Below are 19769 nucleotides of genomic sequence, written 5' to 3' on the forward strand. Positions count from 1 at the left end.
ACTTGTCTGGATACAAAATCTTTGTTACCAACTCTAAGTATTTTTCTACTTTCAAACTTAAGATATAATTTGCATACAGTAAAATTTACCCTTTTAAAACTGCATATTAGAACAAATCGTTTCTCAACTTTTAAGAAATATGTATATAACCACCATCACAATCAAGATATAGAATGGCTCTATAATACCAAATTTAATGCCCCTTTGGAGTCATCGTTCCACCTTCAGGTCCTGGAAACTAATGATCTGTTTTCTGTCTTTATAGATTTGCTTTTGGAAGAATGTTCTATAAGTGGTTGGCTTTTAAAAAATAATGCTTCATTTTTGCTTAGCTTTGTTTTTTTTTTAAATTATGAGGCCAGTCTGATTCTCTTACTTTTGTAAATCATTTCTTATTTTTGCCTAAAATCTCTGAAATATAAAGATTTTTCTTTATATTTAAAATCTAATGTCTCAGATATATCTCAGAGTTGATTGTTCCAGGTCAAATTTCTGGTACTGCATTGGCCCTATCAATATGTACATTTAGGCTCTCTTTTATTTCTAGAAAACTTTCCTAAGTTATAGTTTTAAATATTATTCTCTTTCATTATTTTTTTTCCTTTTCAAAGATTCTCATTAGACACATATTGGATCTTTTTTTGCTGGTCTTCCATGTCAAACAGTTTCTTTCTGACCTCTTACCTCTTTATCATCTTACTTTCATTCTTTTCATTGTTTCCTTGTTTTTCTTTAGTGATCCTTATTAAGTTTTCATATTAATCTATTCTTCTTTAGGCACTTTTATTTTAATGGCCATTTCCAATATGATTTTGGGTTTTTTCCTTCTATTTTATTGTCCTGGGTTTAATCAACTTTTACTTTATGTTGATGAATGTTTTTTACCCACTTCTTTTCTTAGTTTTTAGATTTCTACTTCAAGATATTTTTTTATACCTTCAAATTGTTGAAATTTTGTTTCTTTTGAAGTATTCGTTATAATTTTCTTTTTTTTATTCTTTATTTATGAGATTGTTTATCAAATACTCCTTTTTTTTTTCCCTGATTCTCATGTTCTGCTTTTTTTCTATAATAGCTTGGCAAAGATGAAGATTGATTCCATTTTTGGTTTTGTACAACATGGCTGGCAGTTTGTGGGTGGTTTCTAAGATAATAAGCTCAAGAATACCCTCTTCTCTTCATGTAACAAAGCATGATTTCTTTACTGAAATCATAAAAAAAAATTGGGGGTACAATGGAAGGCAGAAGTGGGAAGGGTTGATGGGTCCTACCATGTTGACATTTTTTCATTTTGTAAGATGATAAATTTTCCCCTCTTGTTTCTTCTTTCCTTCACGGTGCTTTTTTTTTTTTTTTTTTTCCCAAAAGTCATCTCTCCCTTCCTTTTTTAAGCCTTTTCTTTCTCCAAAGAGTTCCTTCTCCAAAACTGCTTTCTTGAGTTTTATGCACACTTCTAAGTCACTTCTCTAAAGGCTGAGTTTCCAGAGAAGATTTTCAAAATTTTCATACTTGGGGTCGACTTTCTTTCTTCTGATGATTTTAGATCAATCTTAGGCTTCCTACTAGCTTTCCTCCTCTCTCTTTCATGCAGTATTTCCTGAACTGCCCTTCCTCTACAAGACAGCAGGTGGTGGGGGCCTGATAGATAGCTCATTGTGATTGCCTATTTATTTTTCTTACAGATAATTTGGAATTTGGATGTTCTCTAAATTTTGGTGGTGGTTTTGTGTAGTTTCATTTGTTTTTGTTGTTCTTTACTGCTTGGAAGGGGGCGATAGATGTGTTAGGAGATTTGGATTTAGGGTGATGCCCTTTTTGACCACCCATATACTTTTAAGGGAGAAACTGTCAAAATGAGACAGATCTTAAAAGATATAGTATACCTTCTGAAGCACAGTCATTCCAGTGACCTTTTCTTAAATAATTTGGAGCTATAGTGTAGTAAAATGCTCACAGAGAAAGTAAAATGCTTATGCTTTGAGGTTAATGCATCACTGAAACGCAATAAATATAAGAAAAGCATATTTCCTGAGAACACTATTTATAAAATGCCCATCGAGACAAATTATTACCACTGTGTATTTATAACAGGATAATTAATTTTTAAGTTCCATAAGAAATTATGTTCTAGATGCAGTGATCTTCTTTTAGGATTTAAGAACTAGATGCACTTTCAGTATTATTAATTCCAATCTAATTCCATTATACACTCCAGGGAACAGGGACTATTTCATTCCTTTGTGAGCTGAATATATCAGCAATAAAATTCAAACTGGATCTCCAACTTCCTAGCCAAGATACTCTGTAGTTTAGTAGAAGCAGTTTTGATTGTCCTTTATAAATATTAGCTAGAAACGAAAGTTAGGCTAAAATGAATAGGGCAAAGAGATGGCAGAAAATCAAAGAAAAATTTAAGACTTCTCTAAAATCATATATCAAAACTTTCATGCTTGAAATTTTATTGTGATAATATGACCTTGCACTTATATAACCACTGATTAATTTGTTATTCCCATTTCCTTGTGAAAACATGAATTACAGACTCCAGGAAGATGAAGAATAGCTGTTATTGAGTGCTTATTACATACTAAGAACTTCGTTTGCCAACATTTAAGAGGACTATTTAAAAATATGTTTATTAAAGATGATAAGCCTCTTTAATCTTCTTAGTATGAAAGATGGTACTAGGTACGTGTCCTGCCCAGAACATAGGGGTAGGAGCCTGTTTCTTTCACTGTCCCATTCTGACATTGGAAGGCAACTGTCATTGTTTACAAACGACACTGAGCAAATAGAGTATCTATATGTGATTTCAATATATTATAACATGTTTGTTTTGCTTTTTGAAGACTCTGTTACTGATAGATTTAGTAAAATAAATATGATACACATATCCAATTTCTTCTGTCACACAATTTTCTTTTTTCATTTTCCAAATGATACAAGTACAATAATTAACTTTATGAGGTTTACTCTAATACCTGACACAAATTTATGACATGATCCGAGATTGAAAAACTACTAAAATTGTACTTACCATAAAGAATTGCAAGCAGAGACAGCGGCATGACAAGTAGTCCCACCAGCATATCAGCAATGGCTAGGGACATTAAGAAGTAATTGGTGGCATTGTGCAGTTTCTTTTCCAAGCTTACTGCCATGATCACGAGAATGTTGCCACCTATAGTCAGGATTATTATTATGACGATTGAAAGTGCTGGCCAGTTTTGTACCCCGTCTGGGAATTTGAAGCGTCCACCATCGGAGGTATTGAAAATGTCAGTTACTATAGCTGCTACTGGGCTCACAGAAATATCACATTGCCAAACCAATAGGCCAATTAGGTGCACACTGAAAATTAAGAAAAAAAAATAATCAGGTACATATTATATTGCTTATACCCAATAAACTGCTTATATAAAACAACTGCTTTTTCTTTTTCAACAATCATTATTTTCATCATCATCATTTCTACTGTCTTAATTAAATCTTGGTATTTCTTCTTTCTTCTTTCTATCCCCCAAATACTGACTTTTATTGAGTGCTTAATAAGACTCAGGCACTTAGCTTACTGAAATATATATAGATATATAATTTCATTTGATCTCATACAACATCCTCATGAGGTCCGTACTGATTTCTATCTATTATGTAGGTAAGGAGACTGAGGTTCAGAGAAGTTAAGTAACTTTCTCAAGGCAATATAGCCAGTAAGTAGCAGAGGAGAGGTTTGTACTCCAGTCCCATTGATTTCAAAGCCTGTGCTTTTTAGATGTTTACTGTATACAACCAATCTGAAACCACCTTATTGCTTGATTTGTTGCCTGACTTCATGCTGGCCCATAGTTTCTTAATATCTGTGCTATAAACTTTCTTCTACCTGACACTCTCCCCATTTTGGTTGTAGGTTTTCTGAGTCCTTTTCTAGGCTAGAAAATAGTTTGTGGTGATAATTAATTCCTATGGGTTTGCTGCTTTCCTATGCTGGAAATGCAGTCTCTCAAGTCATTAAAATGTACATTTCTCATGATGGTACTTGTGTAGATTCAGCTAGTAGAAATTGCAGGCCAAGTGGCAGACTAATGCAAGAGAGATGGATGTGGTTATGTTTTGTACATTTCAAATTAATTTCCCCTGATGGTGATATGAGATTTTTTTCAGGTTACACACATTAGTGTAAGTCCCTAAAGTGTCTAATAAACCTAACATTTATTTTCCTTAATAAAATACACAAGACAGGTGAGCATATTCAATACTTCCAGCTTAAAAGCAAGATTTATTATCTGCGAATGACTGTCTTATGTGTATTGTGTGTTTAGTAATAGCTATTTAAGAAATATTAAGCAACAACTACACTATATGTACTGATTGTTAAACCCTGATATTATTTATAGAGGAGAAAATTTCCTCTGTTGGTACTGTATGTGCTAACCAATTTTCCATGCAGGAAAATTACATGGGGAGGTGGAACACACGACATTACAAAATCCAGAGTCTATGAGTTCCACATAGATGCTTTTATTTCATTATCTCATTCACTTGCTCTTTGAAATAAAAATATTATCCTCACACAGGGAAAATATATGGGTAATTTGACTATCGCTTATTATCAATCATCAGAGAAACTTGCAGTAGTAAAACTAGATGATTATGATGATCATAATCATATCTATAAAATTGTACATGCACACACACACAAACGTGCACCATACTTTCTGAACTAAACCTGGAACAATGAGCCTGAAAAACTATTGGCATTATTTAAACTTAAGTAAAAATATTACAATAATTTTCTACCATATTTTTAAAGTATTAAAAATTATTTCTCTTAATCTTATTAATATACTTCATGTATTTTAAGATAATAAAGAAATCATGAAAATATTTTGACTTTCTCATTCTACAAGGGATAAAAACTAGTACTTCAAACATTTAGCTTAAAACTACTTCCTCATTAGTCAAAGCTACCTGATATCCTAAGCAACGTGTTAGATGGGACATACATAGTAATTTTTATTCAAATAATGAGAAGTAATCATTAAATTCCTTCAAATGCTAGATGAATTTTTCACTGGGACATAAAAAATTGAGCTAAAATTGTATATGATTCAAAAAGTCTGTATCATAATTAATCTGTGATTAAGGTGAATAGAAGTTACTGAATAAAGGACCAAATAAACAGAAGCAAGTTATTTGCTCTCAGCTTTGATTATTCTGTCACTGCATTTGTTGCATTTGACATATGGCCAATGTCCTGGCCACACGACCTTAATGGGTTTCTTTGACCAATCACTTAACTTCTCAGAATATCAATTTCCTCATCTATACAATGAGGATGATCTTTATCACACTGTTGTGAAAATTAAATGATATATGTAAAGTTCTCAAAATAACACTTAGTCATGATAGGCCCTCAGTAACTGTTGGAGCTTAAATTCTTTTTGCCTTCAGAGTTAAAAGTTTTTTTATGATGGCTATACTCTAATTCAAAGTATTTCAAAATTTGTCAAGAATTTAAGTCCTGGTTTTATTTTAAGAAGATACTTATTTATGCAGAACTGGGCTCAGTGATTTTAAATCCAAGGTCTTTTCTACCTGATGAAAAATACGTTCTTCTGAAATTAAAAAAAAACTCTGGTTTAATTAGTTGATGATCATTTCTAGTAATGCCACAAGACTTTATGCTCACAATAATATGCAGCATCTTCAATTGACAGATGCAGAGCCACAAATATGTTTACTCTTAAGCCTAGAGAATATGGTCCTAACAGAATATGTTCAAGTTCAAATTTTCTAAGTGAATTGTAAAAACATCTAAATCTTTTCATATTTCTACATAAATGGTAGAAGAATGCAAGATAAAATTGTACATAACAAAAAATACATGAAAGACTGTGTCCAATTATGAATTTTATAATTTGAGTATCTTAGAACTTTGGGGTAGAAAAACTACTTTAAACATTCATCTTGTCTACCTCCACTAGTCAAATATATTTTTATTTTTTATTAAAGAGTTTATGAGACAAATACTGAATTATTGAAGAAACTTATAGAATCTAAATATAACTATTATGAATTATTAAATAAAGTAATAGTTTTGGGGAAAATTCTAAAAGAGTTTTTACTTCAGTTTCCTGGTTTTAATTCAATTAAATTTAATCAAATCTTATTGAGTGTTATTTATGAGCAAATTATTATGATTTTTACTGGAATCATTCCTATTTTTTACAGTATTGTAATCAAGAATTGACTGCATTTTAATTAAACCTAGTTTCTAATATTTACATGCTCAGTGAAAAACACACAGTCCCTTTACAAAAAAAGGAGTAGTTTAGGTCTAGTTCCTAAAGCTTATGTTAATTGTTATTAAGCCCATAGAAGTCTCTTAAAGTATGTACACAAAATCACAATTTCTCTCTGAACAATTTAAATAATTTATTCATTGCTACTAAATTTTTAATGAAAATATAATCTGACATTCCTGGTAGATAAACAAATCATAATTTGATTTAAAAGTCTGAGTACATTTTAAATCTACTGAGTTTTTTGCATGGTATATGACAATGGGCATTATTAGAAGAGATGAATGGTCCCTTGTTTCCCTTGATAGAATGGGGAAAAGTCTATATGAGTTCTTTAATTTCACACCAGAATAATTTGGAGCCCTTTAGGGTAGCCCTGCATTTTGGTATGTGGATCAATGGCTAGATACTAAGTTGGCACAGGCACGTGGAGTAGGAACATTTATTCTTTCATTTTCCCATACCCGGCTCTCCTTTTCCCTTCTTTATCACTGTCCTTCACCCTGTTTTTTATCTGTCTGCTCTAGTTTTCTTGGAATCACGCATCCTTGAGACTATCATCACTACAATGTACAATGACGTCCAAGATGGGCTACAATGGCGCATATTGCAGAGGGGCCAGTGTTCACCTACTTTACATCTACACTGCTCTGTAAACTTTTTCCTCTGTGTGCTCTTTTGTAGGAATCATAGAGGAGACTGTGTAGGAGCAAGGTGATTCAAGGCTTTTCGATTGTACTGATTAGAGTTTAGTATTTAGTCTTGAATCCTTTTTATGATGCTGTCATTCCTCAAAGAGTAGGTTTAGAAGAAAACAACCTAACCTTTTACTAAGTTAGAAACAGGATACACCTGGATTAGATCACGTTTAGATTTGCTAAATACTTGAGTCCACTTCTTTACTTATCCCTTTCATGTTACATTCTGTTGACTTTAACTACTCAGTCATTGTATCAAGACTTCTGAGAACAGCATTGTTTCCCTCTGCCCAGCTACATCCTCCAACCCTTACTCCCTAACTTTTGACCCATTCTTTTGCAACCACAACTATTCTTCATAAAACCGGAGGCTTATAAGACATTTTATTCTCTTGGCTGTTCAGTATATTCAGGAAGGAAAAGGAAAGAGCCTTTCTTATTTCTACATTTTAATCATAGAGAAAGCAACCACAAGCATCAGAATTATTTTTTAATAATACTACTTGTTTGAACACATGACTGATTGTGCTTATTTGGAGTTCAAATTATTGTTTTTTCCCCCAATTATTATTTTTGATTAGGAAGCACCAATAATAGTCTATTGAAATGCAAATTATTTATGCAGATTGAGGCAATAGCTGAATGATCACACAAAAACCTTTCTAACGTTTTTGAGCAAACTACTATAAAAAGGTTATTTAAAAAATAGTAAGTAATAGCATCCTTACAGGAACGAGTGCACCGCTTTCCTCAGGTTCACCATGATTGCTTTAGTCTTAAGCAACCAAAGTTTAAAATTGAGAAGAAATTAACAGATCGAATTCATTATGCCATCCTTTCTGGGGAGAGAGGAAAAGAGAAAGAAAATTAGTTAAAAGTTTAAACATTCAGTTAAATCAATGTAAATATACTTAAGTTATAAGAAACAGGCAATACTAAATATAGCAAATAGGTAAGCATGTTATATCATATAAGTGATAAAAATGGTAAAGAGAATAGATTTTCTATTTATTTACCAATATTCAGTCATCATAGTTTTTCTAAAATTTCCTGTATGTCTTTTATTTATGTGGGGCTTCTACTAAATCTCCCCCTGTTGGAGTACAAATCAATGTTTTAAGAAAGAGATTAAGAATATGCTTCTTAATTTCCAAACCATTGGGGGAAAGTTTGTGATCTAATAATTAAACAGCATGTGTAAAGTGAAAAAGGTTTCATCTTGTAGAAATGTGAAAAACTAAAACAAGTTTTAAGCATTTTTATAAAGTGAACATATTCTGTACCATATTTCTAACTTTTTTCCTTCAAAGTGAAGCAATCTGCATTTTCATAGATAGCTTTACTTATACTTTTGCATAAATCAACACTATCCAGAAGGTAGCAACAGGTTTATACCAAAATAAATGAGTTGATCAAATTTACTATATTAAATATAACAACCATTCTATGTACCAACTAGTTAGTATCCAACATAGTATGCTACAGTCAGGGCACATGGAATAATGCTGAAAATTGCAAACAGAAGGTCAGTTGCCCTAGAGGATTGAAACAAAAATCTTTATTTTCTTTTAGTTTCTTTTATTGATTAAGAACTGATAATGCATCTTCAAAGGAACTAGGAAGGAAACATGAAAACTCTACAAACATCAAAGAATTTCAGAGTGAGTACCTTTGATTTCTGTAGGCTATTTTGAAGGAGTTATTTGTTGCTTTGCAGAATCTCACCAAATATTTACATAACAGATTATTCACCACTTAGCTTTCACTGTATTCAGTGTGCTAAATTGTTGGCCAAGAGTAGACCGGATGCAAATTTGCTGAGGAGCTCTGCTGTGCTCCTTGCGGAGATAACATTTTTACACGGAGTAAAACACGTCACTATGAATCTTTATATTGATATTGAAGAAACACTCAGTGTTAATTCTAGTGATTAACACAGAGGCCCCTTGGTTTATCTGCCTAGCAATTTCTAACCAGAAATAGAATGGGTAAACCTCTCTGATCTTCATCTTACCTTTTCTATATCTTCTATTTCAGGATTTCGATGATACTCTCTTCCTATACCAAACTTCTAACTGCATTATTTTTGGGGATTGTGAACTATTATAAGAGTCAGGATTGTGATGTTAAGTTTGCATGAGGTGGGCTGTCAATGAGAAAAATTCAGTTGTGTATGTGTGTGACTGTTAATGTGCATGTGTGTGTGTGAGAGAGAATTGAATATCTTGAGAACATAGAATAACATTGAAAGACCATCCCTTTTGTCTAATTTGTAAATATTTTCAAGGAATATGATAAAAATTTGTTGATAATCTTTTTTAGTGTTTTCAGTTCCTTTTAGAAATTTGGAAATAAAATTTTAACAGAACAAATTGCACCACCTTATTTTTCCCATCTCACTTAATAGCACTATTATTCTAGTCGCTCAAGTTACAAATTTAATTTATTCTCTCTTCTGATCCCTCTGCTCTCACTAGTGAGTTCTCTTAGTGCTACCTCCACAAAAATCTATCTCAAAAATCATCCTCTTAACTCCAGTATGAGAAATGTTCTATCAGTAATTCTACAAAAAGGGGAGGGGATGCAAAACCTCTTAAAGCCTTGAATAAGATAAATTAATAAGAGAAACAAAAAGACGTAACAACACAACTCTAATTGAACGCTCTGATCCACATACCTCTCAGACTCCACCAATCTTTCATAGTGGAATTCTTACAGTTATGTGCACACACGCATACACAAAATAATTGTGAATTCAAACATTCAAATTTGGGAGGACTTGTGTTTTATAAAGTAAAGAAAAAAATCACTTGTGGGATAACTGACAGAATGATTAATTTTTAATGAGAATTTATATGATTTTCATATAAACTATGATTATGTAATAATATAAGAATGTTATAAGAAGATATATGTACATTTATATGTGTGTAGATATATGTATTTGTGTGTATACATATAATTTTGTGTACAGAAAAACATTGATTAACCTGAAACTAACTGTCTCAAGCATGAAGAGAAAATCTCAGATTAAATCACAAAAATAAGTTCAGGTTCAGTAAATACACATTCAAACCAAGCTCCTGTTTCTTTCTTCAATATAAATCACAAACCTTTTCATGTTCTCTTTAAAGCTCTGTAAGCTCTTCAGGCATCACTAACAGTAACTACATTTGTTAAGGCAAAAGAGGGGACAAATATTTGTTTTCATATAGTTCTTAATAGTATATAAGATATTACAGAATAAACTTAATGTGGAATTTTGATTAAGCAAAACTCATACCCTGAGTATTACATTTAATTGATGCCTACGAAATCTATACCCATATGGCAACATATGTCATATGTCATATATCTTACAGCATATATCATCAAAAATAGTATGAACACTTGAAAACAATTGACCCAAAATAGGATTTCCACTGTATATTCAGAAATAAACTTCAAACTATCAGAATCAATATCACTCACACAAATACTTAAAAGCCATTATTCATAATCATCTTGGAAGTGAAAATTAAAAAAGTAAAGACTGTGGGGGAGAAAGGTTGGCATGAATTAAAAAGAGCAAAAGCTATTTTTGACTCTTCCAACATGGCCTCAGGTTAGATTTTGGAATTTGTTAATTTAATAGCTAATTGATATGATTCTTATTTGGTTCTAAATTTTAAGAATGACCATGATGGGAACTGGTTAAGGTTGCTTCTGCATACAGCTCCGATTTTGACTTCTTAGTGGACTTTAAGGGTTTTGCATGGGCATGAGTTTAGACATGCTACACTTCCTGCATTCATTGGACAATAATGTGATGATTCACTTGAAGACCAGTGCCATGCTGTCTCTAAGGAATACCCAGTTTTTCATGCCAATTTGCCATTCAAGTGGGATATATATGGCCATCCATGTGATCTGTAGAATACTGTATATTGAATTCTTTGGGAACACTACAAAGATGAGAAAAGGAAATCACTTTTGCACATTATCTCAGTTTTACACATATTAAATGTAGCTTATGAAGAAGCATCTACATTGCCCTCTATCAGGAGAAAGAACAACAACAAGAGAAAAAAAAACCATGATTTTGGATTCCAGTAAAGTCATAATTAGGGATTAAGTTTTAAGAGTCAACTGTTAAGCTAGTGGAGAGTAGACATTAAATTAGAGGAAAAAAATAAAGAGGGAGGGCAGCAAATAAAATGGAAAGAATAGGCAAAAGGGAAAATGTCAAGGGAATTATTCTGAGAAGGAACAGAGTTTATACTATGCAGATTTGTCTGAAAGGAGATTGCTGGAGACCTTAGCAGCACTTCAGTAAAGTAGTGTGGAAAGGGAATGTAGTTGGATGAGGGGGGAGAAGAATACTGACCAGATGAGAGGAGGTGTTTGGTGAGGAAATGGACAATGTTCAAAAGGTTTTGTCCACACAGCAGAGGCAGATGCATACTAAATGTGTACTAAAGACAACTTCTTTAAAAGAAGGCATCATATAAGTGTACTTTCCAGGTAACTCTCACTCTCTGTAGCTACATGCTGGATACAAAGTTGTTGGCTGATTGAAGGAAAGGGAAAGGGAGAGAATTGAAGAGATTTAAGGTGTGAAGTCAAAAAATCCTAAGAATAAAGAAAGAGCTGAGGTTTTGCCCAAATTTTGTTTGGGGAGGATAGAAGTCTACAACTTTATTGAAAACCCTGGACATTTCCTTGCATTTTCTAAAGCTAACCATTTATAATTCATTTTTTAACCATTACCTTTTCCACCTTTGACACTGAAGAATAATTGGTCATGTTTCAATCACATTTTCTATCCTCAAATTGTTTCTTATTCTTTCTTTCCCAAACCTGGTCAAACATAATACTGATGAGACTAAAAAAAAAAACCGCCATTGTTTCTACCTGATGTTTTAACAAAATTTGGCGGGGGTGGTGGTGATATGGATTAACCCATAAAAAGACACAGTTTATATCAGATCTCTGGAAATTCTGTGAGCTCATCATGATGACCCAGCAGACTGTCTTCTCTCATACTGAAGAGCTTATGTCTGACACTGAATGTTTTTAAAAATTATTGAATAGACAGTCAACTGAGATCATTCTTCTCTGACTTTTTATAATAAAGCATTTAAAAGCTGAATAATAAAACAAGTGGAGATTTAATTTTTGTCAGTTTTCACTGTTCAGAAATTATGGACTCATAATTCAAAAATCATCCTTCTGGTTACTATAGCCACTGAGCTTTTAGCAGATGGCTAAATCAAAAGTGAATTAGTCACAAATGTTAAAATTAGTTCTGGGAAGACTATGTTAATGTGGCACAGATTTACAACATTTTGAGGGGAAATCATTTAATTCAAAAATTGTCCTTAGGCTAATGAATATTGCAGGAATTTTTCTTTCAACTTCAAATGTACTGTAGAGATTTTCTAATAAAACATATAATTGTCATATGAAAAATCCACCTTTGCCAACTATAGTCAAATCAGATAATAACTATTTATGATTTTAATGAAAAATTGCTAAGTTCTTCAGATATAATCAGTGTAATGAAAGACTTCCACCAGTCAGCTCAGGATTTCCAAGTGTGTTAAGCTCACTTAGAAATTTATTCTACAAAGTTAAATAAATGCAAAACTTCTACCTTCAAGTGTAAGTCTTAATTTCTTCTATAGCTCTGAATTTACCGAACTCCTAGGGCTGAAAAAATTAGGAGTGACCAAATAATACAGTCCTTTGCCTTCAGACAGGTCTATATTTAAGTCACTTCAAGACATTTGGTAATTGATATTCTTTAGGACAACCTCCAGGAAAGGCAATTTCACAACCTTCGAATGAATCTGCTTTGCCCCAAATGTTATTTTATGTTAGGCAAAAAGCCTCAAGCTATGAGTCTTCAGTGGGAATGATTAGTTCTTACTAAGTCAAGTATCTATATCACAAGATAATACAATACTAGCAACTTGCTTCCTGCGTCTTTCTTTGGCTTGCCTGAACATCAGCGCTTCAGACAAAGAACAGGATACTTCCTTATAACGTGCCGTTGAGAAATCTAATGGTTCTAAATATACAATGATATATACTGGGTGATTTTATAATTTCTTCTCTAAACTGAAACACTTTTGAAAGTGAAGGGTGGAGGCAGTGGGTATTAACTGGATGAGACTCTGGGTCTCTCTCCGATATTTCATTAGATCTGGTAATAAGATGATTATTCTATCTGAGTGCAGGTCTAGTGTCACTACTCCCTCAAGATAATGTAAGTGGTTGTTTAAACAAATTTAACTTTTCTTCCTGTACTTGGAATTAAAATGACACATGAAATATTTACTCCTTCCTTGTATTTACTAAATGCTTCTGATTGTGTTTTACCTATTTCATGAGTGATTACTATTTAATTTAGTGAGATGTAACAAGATAGTGAACTCCTAAAATCTACAGTATATAAAATCCTGTTTTTCACATCTAGACTTTACCTAAAATAAGATTTGAAAAACAAAATAGCTTCCAAATTGATAAAGTTAAAACAGCTATCAAAAATCAATCCATGGTAATAGCATTGGGGCTCGGGTCAGGCTGCCCCCAAATATGCTTCAATGGCATATTGATTATTTTCAACTAGTTACTTAAGAAATGGCCAATGCAAGAGTGAAACTCTGACTCTCCTTTCTGTCTCCCTGAAAGCAGGAAATAAATATCACATGAAAGGTATGCTACCTACATCTAGAGGTAGAGGGACATCCTTATCAACAGAGACAGGGAATTCAGGCTGAAAATCCTGTATAAACAAGCCTTGTCACTTTAATTTACTCCCTCAAGCTGAGACTGTGTTTCCATTCTTCACTATTAAGTACCCAAAGTTTAAGTGGTTTTTTTTTTTATCTTGCCAATTCCTTACTAATTTATTGTTTTTTGTTTTTGTTTTGTTGCTGTTTAGAAGGCATAAAAGCTGCCTACTTTGGCCACTTCTTAGGTCTCATTTCTAAGAGACCTCAGAGCACACAAATTAAAATTTGTTTCTTTTTTTCTTGTTAATCTGTCTTGCATCAATTTTATTATTAGTCCAGCCACAAGAGCTCAAGACGGGTAGAGGGGAAAATTTCCCCCTCCCTGACAGTAGTAACAGACATTGAGAGCATCTGTCTTAGTGGGTAGAGTGCCCAGCAATTTGAAGCTGCTTGCTCCATAGATCGTAGCAGAACTATCCCTGAATTATCTCAGCATAAGTATCCACACTGCAGAGTAAATTGAAGGCTTTGACACAGGGGAGCTTACGAGCAAACCATGTGCTAAATCTCTGGGTTGGAGACCAATTCCGACTGATCTGCAAGACTGAAAACTCCGTAGAACAGTACTTTCATGAATTCAAATATTTATAGATTGTCTATTATGTGCTAGGCACCATGCCAGATGCTGGGCAGAGTAGCAAACAAGGTAGACCAGGTCCCTGCTCTCAAGGAGCCTGCATTTTAGTAGGAGATACAGACAATAAACATTTAAACAAATAAGTAAGATAATTTCAGATAGTCAGAATTGCTATGAATAAAATGACATGGCGTAATGGGATAATGAGTGATTGGGGGAAATACTGTAGATGGACCTATGTATGTAGCCATAGTTTGAGGCTAGATATTTAAAAATATTATAATATACTGTGAAGGAAAAACCAGGCTGGTCTAACAAGATAACTCACAAGTCTAAGTATTGGAATACTGATCTGAGTTCTGCTAGACTAACTTGTAAATCTAGGTTAATTAGTGTTGGTTTGCTGTTTACGTTTTTTTGCTAGCCAGCTGGATTTTCGAAGATACATATCTGGCTTTGGAATGTTGGTTTGCTGCCTCCCCGCCTCCACTTTCGTGATGATGCTGCTGCTAAAGCTGTTCCATGCCTATTGGCCTAATACCCCAAGTTTGTACTTTACCCTATAAAACCTCATGCGCATGTCTTGGAGGTGCTCAGAGCTTCGGAGCAGAAGCCCCTCTGAGCCCGCCGGCGTAATACATCTGAGTACTCCAACCCTCCGAGTGGTGCTTGTTTCTTGAATGGCCTGTCGTTTCCGTAACAATACCAATAATATTAGCCCACATTTGCTGGTTGCTCTCAATCAAAATAAAAAATGCAGCCCTTTTATACTGGTAAGTTAAGCACATAATAACATCGGTGGTGGAAACAGTTCAAAACTTTCTGTTAGTATGATTTTGATTTTGCAAACTAGAGGGGAAAAAAACTCTTCTTGATCCTTTGCTAAGATACTTGAAATTCAATTCAGCTGCAAACTAGAATGTGTTCCCACTTACATTTACATTGGTGTCTCCTCCCCCATAAGCAACTCCCACTTCCCATTCATTAGGTTCAGAGATCACAAACTCTAGTCTTTATAGCAGGCCCTTCTGGCTGTAGAGGATTCCAGCTGAGTCATGAAAAGCGAAAAGTTCAATCAGTTGCCCAGATGTATTTATTGCCAAATAATGGGGTACTTGGATACATCTGGACAGCCGAATGAACTCTTAACTTCTCATCTTTCCAACAGCTCTTCACTTCACAGCTTCAGAATCACCTATATAAAGGGAAGAGGAACAAAGAGACGAAAAGCCACTTTGGAGTGGAAGGATCAGTCTCTTGCTGGTTCTGTGGTCCCATCTAAAGAAAAAGCAACTCCTACTATTGTTTTATAACATTATTATACAATGCATATGAATCATTAAGATTGAGCACTACCTTTAAATAACAGATTAATCATGTGAAAATAAAATATATCACAAATGCAAAAAATTGAGTCGAAATCAAAATTAATTGTATAATTAATAATTTATATAATGCATAATTCCTCCTAGTAGCATTCAATCCCCTAAATGTTAAATATGTGAGGTACAGCAAAAAGGACACTAGTCTGGGGGGTAGGAGACCTAGCTTCTAGTCCTGATTTTATCACTTAGTTGATGTGTGATGTAAGATAAATCACTGAACCAATGTGGGCCTCAGTTTTTTCATCTATGACATGAAAGGGTTGTGATAAAGGATCTCCATCCCTTCTGGCTCCAAAATGCTGTGATTCAGGTTTTCTTCATACATGTTTGACATTATTCTATTCTCTTTTACAAATAAGATGCTTCTAAATACTAAGTTTGGTTAAAATTAGATTCCACTTCTTGTTATTGCCAATTAAATGTAGGATATGACATTCATCAGAGAAAGCCTCTTGATTTGGAAGGAGTAAGAAGGTGATTTTTACCTTGAGTATTCTCATCATGCAGCCTGCATGTCCTACAAATTAATGTGCATCTCTTCTGTCCCATCTCTTCCTTTTGCTTCCTTAAATGAATCCTAAAATACATGTCTCATCCTCAAAGAGTTGGGACACTACACAGACTGACAAAAATTTTAAAACAAAATTATTTGTGATTTTCTGATTTAAAAAAAAATCCATGCTTAGAAGACTTAACAGAAAAGTGAAGTATAAGAAGTAATGGCCACTTTTGTGGTTTTCTAAAGCTTCACCTATGCTTTAGTGGTTTAATGCTCAACTAAAACCTGTTCACTGCTTTGTGTACTCTTTTATCTTTTTATTCATTTATGGAAGAAAAATAGTACTTCAGTTTGACAACTTTGAAAATACTCTGTTTCTTGCACCAGTTCTGTGAACTTTATATCAGATGGTATCAATATTTAGAGAAACAGATCTGCCTATTTTATAACTCCTCTGGGTGAGATTAAACCTAGAAAATCAGATCACAAATGACATGTAATATCTTTTCACATTTTTTTCCTAACTAGATGCTTGAAGAATTCTGCTAAATACCCTCCCAGACTACCTCCGGTACAACTCAATTTAGAAAAATAAAATCTGTCAAGAAGTTCAAACCAACATAAATCTTCAAATCCTTTTGCTCATGATTTCAAAATGTGTGTGTGTGTGTGTGTGTGTGTGTGTGAGGAGTGAAAAGAAAGGTGTTCTGCATATACAAATTTTATCGGCCTCTAAAGCATCATAATTTCACAAACTGAAATCATTTCATGATGATTCAAAGCCCCTTTGAGTGGCTAAATATTTTCATTCATATTTTTCAAGCAGGAGAAATAACCTACCTAATATTAAAAAATCTATGAAATATTGACCACTGCAAGTTTGGCAAAAAGAAGCAATTTATGAAACAACAGATGCTTCATAACAGTGGCACCTGTTTTTACATCTCACTGAAAGTTGATTCTATATATAGGCAGTCACGACCGTCCCACCCACTCGTGCACAGTAGAGACATACTCAGATTCATAGTATAATGTAGACCAACTGTAGGCAATTTTGCTGAAATATCACCATATTATTCTACAGTTCCATCCAAAGTTAAAGTAAATTTAAGAAGAAAAGTATAAAAAGAGATTTCTGACACAATTGAGAAAATGTGAATATGGACTGGGATATTAATTAGATGGTACCAATGGATTATTCTTAAAATTGTTAGGTGTGGTAACTGCATCATAATTATGTAAGAATATACTCACAACTTCAGAAATGCACACTGAAGTAAAGAAAAATGACTTAAAATAATTCAACAAAGCAAGTGGGAAAGACAGAGAAAGGGATAGATGAATCAAGCACTGAAAAATCTTAACAATTATTAAATCTGGGTGATGGGTATATGCAGGGTCTTTATACTATTGTCTCTACTACTGTGTATGTTTGACAGTTTTTCCAAAAAAAAAAACATAGCTACAAATGAGATATGCTTTCAGGTTGTATAGCATGAAAATATTTAGTTTTCTCAAAGATGGCAGACCTCACTGTTTTATGCCCAGTCCAGTTTTTATTTTTATCACAGTAACATGCCACCAGTCCAGTCATTAAAAACAAAAACAAGCAGAACACAAAACATTATTTTAACCATCTCCTAAAATGATAAAGACAATGGTTTTTTTTTTCCCTAGGAAAGAACTGATCTTTTTAGATACTGTAAAATTATATAGGCATATTTCTTCTTTGATGGCTTTCTTCCTAGTGATATGATAGTGTATTTGAGAAAAGTAGTCCTTGACTGAACCACATTTCCAATACCAATTCATTAAAGTCTTTTCATCAGTACACCCTCTCCACTTAACAACAGCTTACAACAACTTGAATTCTCTCATCTAAGCTCTCGAGGGAGACACAGTAATCGTGATTCACTAAATACAGGGCATAGCTCTAATTTGGTAAAGGTCTTAAAAATCTTGTAGGACAACAACATGATCATTTAGAGGAAGGTAACTGTAAATCAAATTTTCTGACAGCTTCAGATGCAGTATGCATATTATAATATTGAAATTTACTATGAATTTCTCTTGTAGCTGTAAATTCAAAATTAGTTCCATCATGCATGACTGGCTGTAATTTTTAATGTCAGTGACTACATATGTTGAAAATTTGCATTGACTAAATATGTTCATTTCTCATCAGAAATCTCTGTTCACTCAGCAAATTTATAAAGGAAAATATATTTGGTGCAAATCATCACTGAGGTATGGTGTGACTCCTGTGCCTCATATGTGATTTTATAGACCTTCAAATTTATGCTGGGAAATAGGTTAATGAGAGTACTTTATTTTTTTTTCTCATTTCAGGAGCTCAATATTTCATATCACAGAAATGGCATTTAAATAATGCTTTACTTTTCCAAACTGCATATGATGCTGACTAAATTATGCATTTGTTTAACAAAAATATATTATATGCATCAACATGAACATTTGTTCTTCTTTAAGTAGTAAATCATAGATGGTATTGTTACTTCTATTGCTACATTTCAAAAACTGTCACAAGGAGTCATCTTCTTACTTCACAAGTAATAATTTCTAGGTTAAAGTTATAGGGCTCTATTTTGTTTTCCAAAATGCAGGTACAGTGCTAATTAAACAAAATGCACAAACATTTAATGACCACCTACTGCATGCCAGGCACTACGATAATTAGTTTCACCCAATTTAAGTTCCACAACTCATTTTACAGAAACAGAAATTGCTAGGGTCAAAGAGTTTAAGCAGTTCCTCTAGTAAATAGCAAGTCAAGATACTAAAAGAACACTTTGGGGATTTAAAAAACCAGCACATTTAGAAAGACAATGTAGGCACAGAGCTGATGTGTTCAGCAGGGCATTGTTCACTTATTCAACACATGTATTTAATGCCTAGTATGTGCTTGGCAATATTCTAGACACTTGGGATGCAATAGTAAATAAAGCAAAGACCCCTGCGTGTGTAGAGATTACATTATTGTTCTTTCCATTGACTATCTGTTATTTTTTGGTGGAGAATATATGATAAAGTAAATTGGTATAATTTCTAAATGTTTTCAAGATTTTAATCTTCTTTTCACCTCTTCTATAGATAAAGGAATAAAAGTATGCAAGCTACTTTTGGCAAATTACCTCCATCCTTAAGGTTACTGAAGAACATATTTGTGATTTTGTATTTACTGCTGTTCTCTATTGAAATTTAATTTTTTCCCACCATCTGTTGGTATTGGGGTTCTGAAGTAAAATCAGTTGTTACTGCATTACTTGTTATTGTAAGAAAGATTCCTTGAGTTTCAAAATCTTATTTTAAATTACTAAAATATTTTGGTCCAAATTAAAACCATCTGTATAGAAAAGCAACTTAAAAAAAAAATGAAAGCCAAAGATAGAAGAGTTGGCAATACAGTGCCTCCATAGCCAATCATATTACATCACATATATATACGTTTGAAAAATTTGACAGCTTCCACAGAACACCTGCTACTCAGAGAAAGCCAGGAATTATTCTA

The 19769-nt window shown here is 33.3% G+C and overlaps 1 protein-coding gene and 1 long non-coding RNA gene across 2 annotated transcripts in view; one reads left to right on the forward strand and one right to left on the reverse strand.

Moving 5' to 3' along the window:
- Positions 1-19769, forward strand: part of LOC116657431 — a 515932-nt gene that overhangs the window by 70143 nt on the left and 426020 nt on the right. The gene's annotated exons all lie outside the window — the stretch shown is intronic.
- The window catches only part of LOC102509390, a 114539-nt gene continuing 102530 nt past the window's right edge, over positions 7761-19769 (reverse strand). Inside the window, exon 3 of the long non-coding RNA XR_004312823.1 lies at positions 7761-7839. This is a non-coding gene — a long non-coding RNA (uncharacterized LOC102509390). The remainder of the gene's footprint in view (positions 7840-19769) is intronic.

The sequence above is a fragment of the Camelus ferus genome, chromosome 18 (genome assembly GCF_009834535.1).
Source record: "Camelus ferus isolate YT-003-E chromosome 18, BCGSAC_Cfer_1.0, whole genome shotgun sequence".
In the NCBI taxonomy this organism is placed as follows: domain Eukaryota; kingdom Metazoa; phylum Chordata; class Mammalia; order Artiodactyla; family Camelidae; genus Camelus; species Camelus ferus.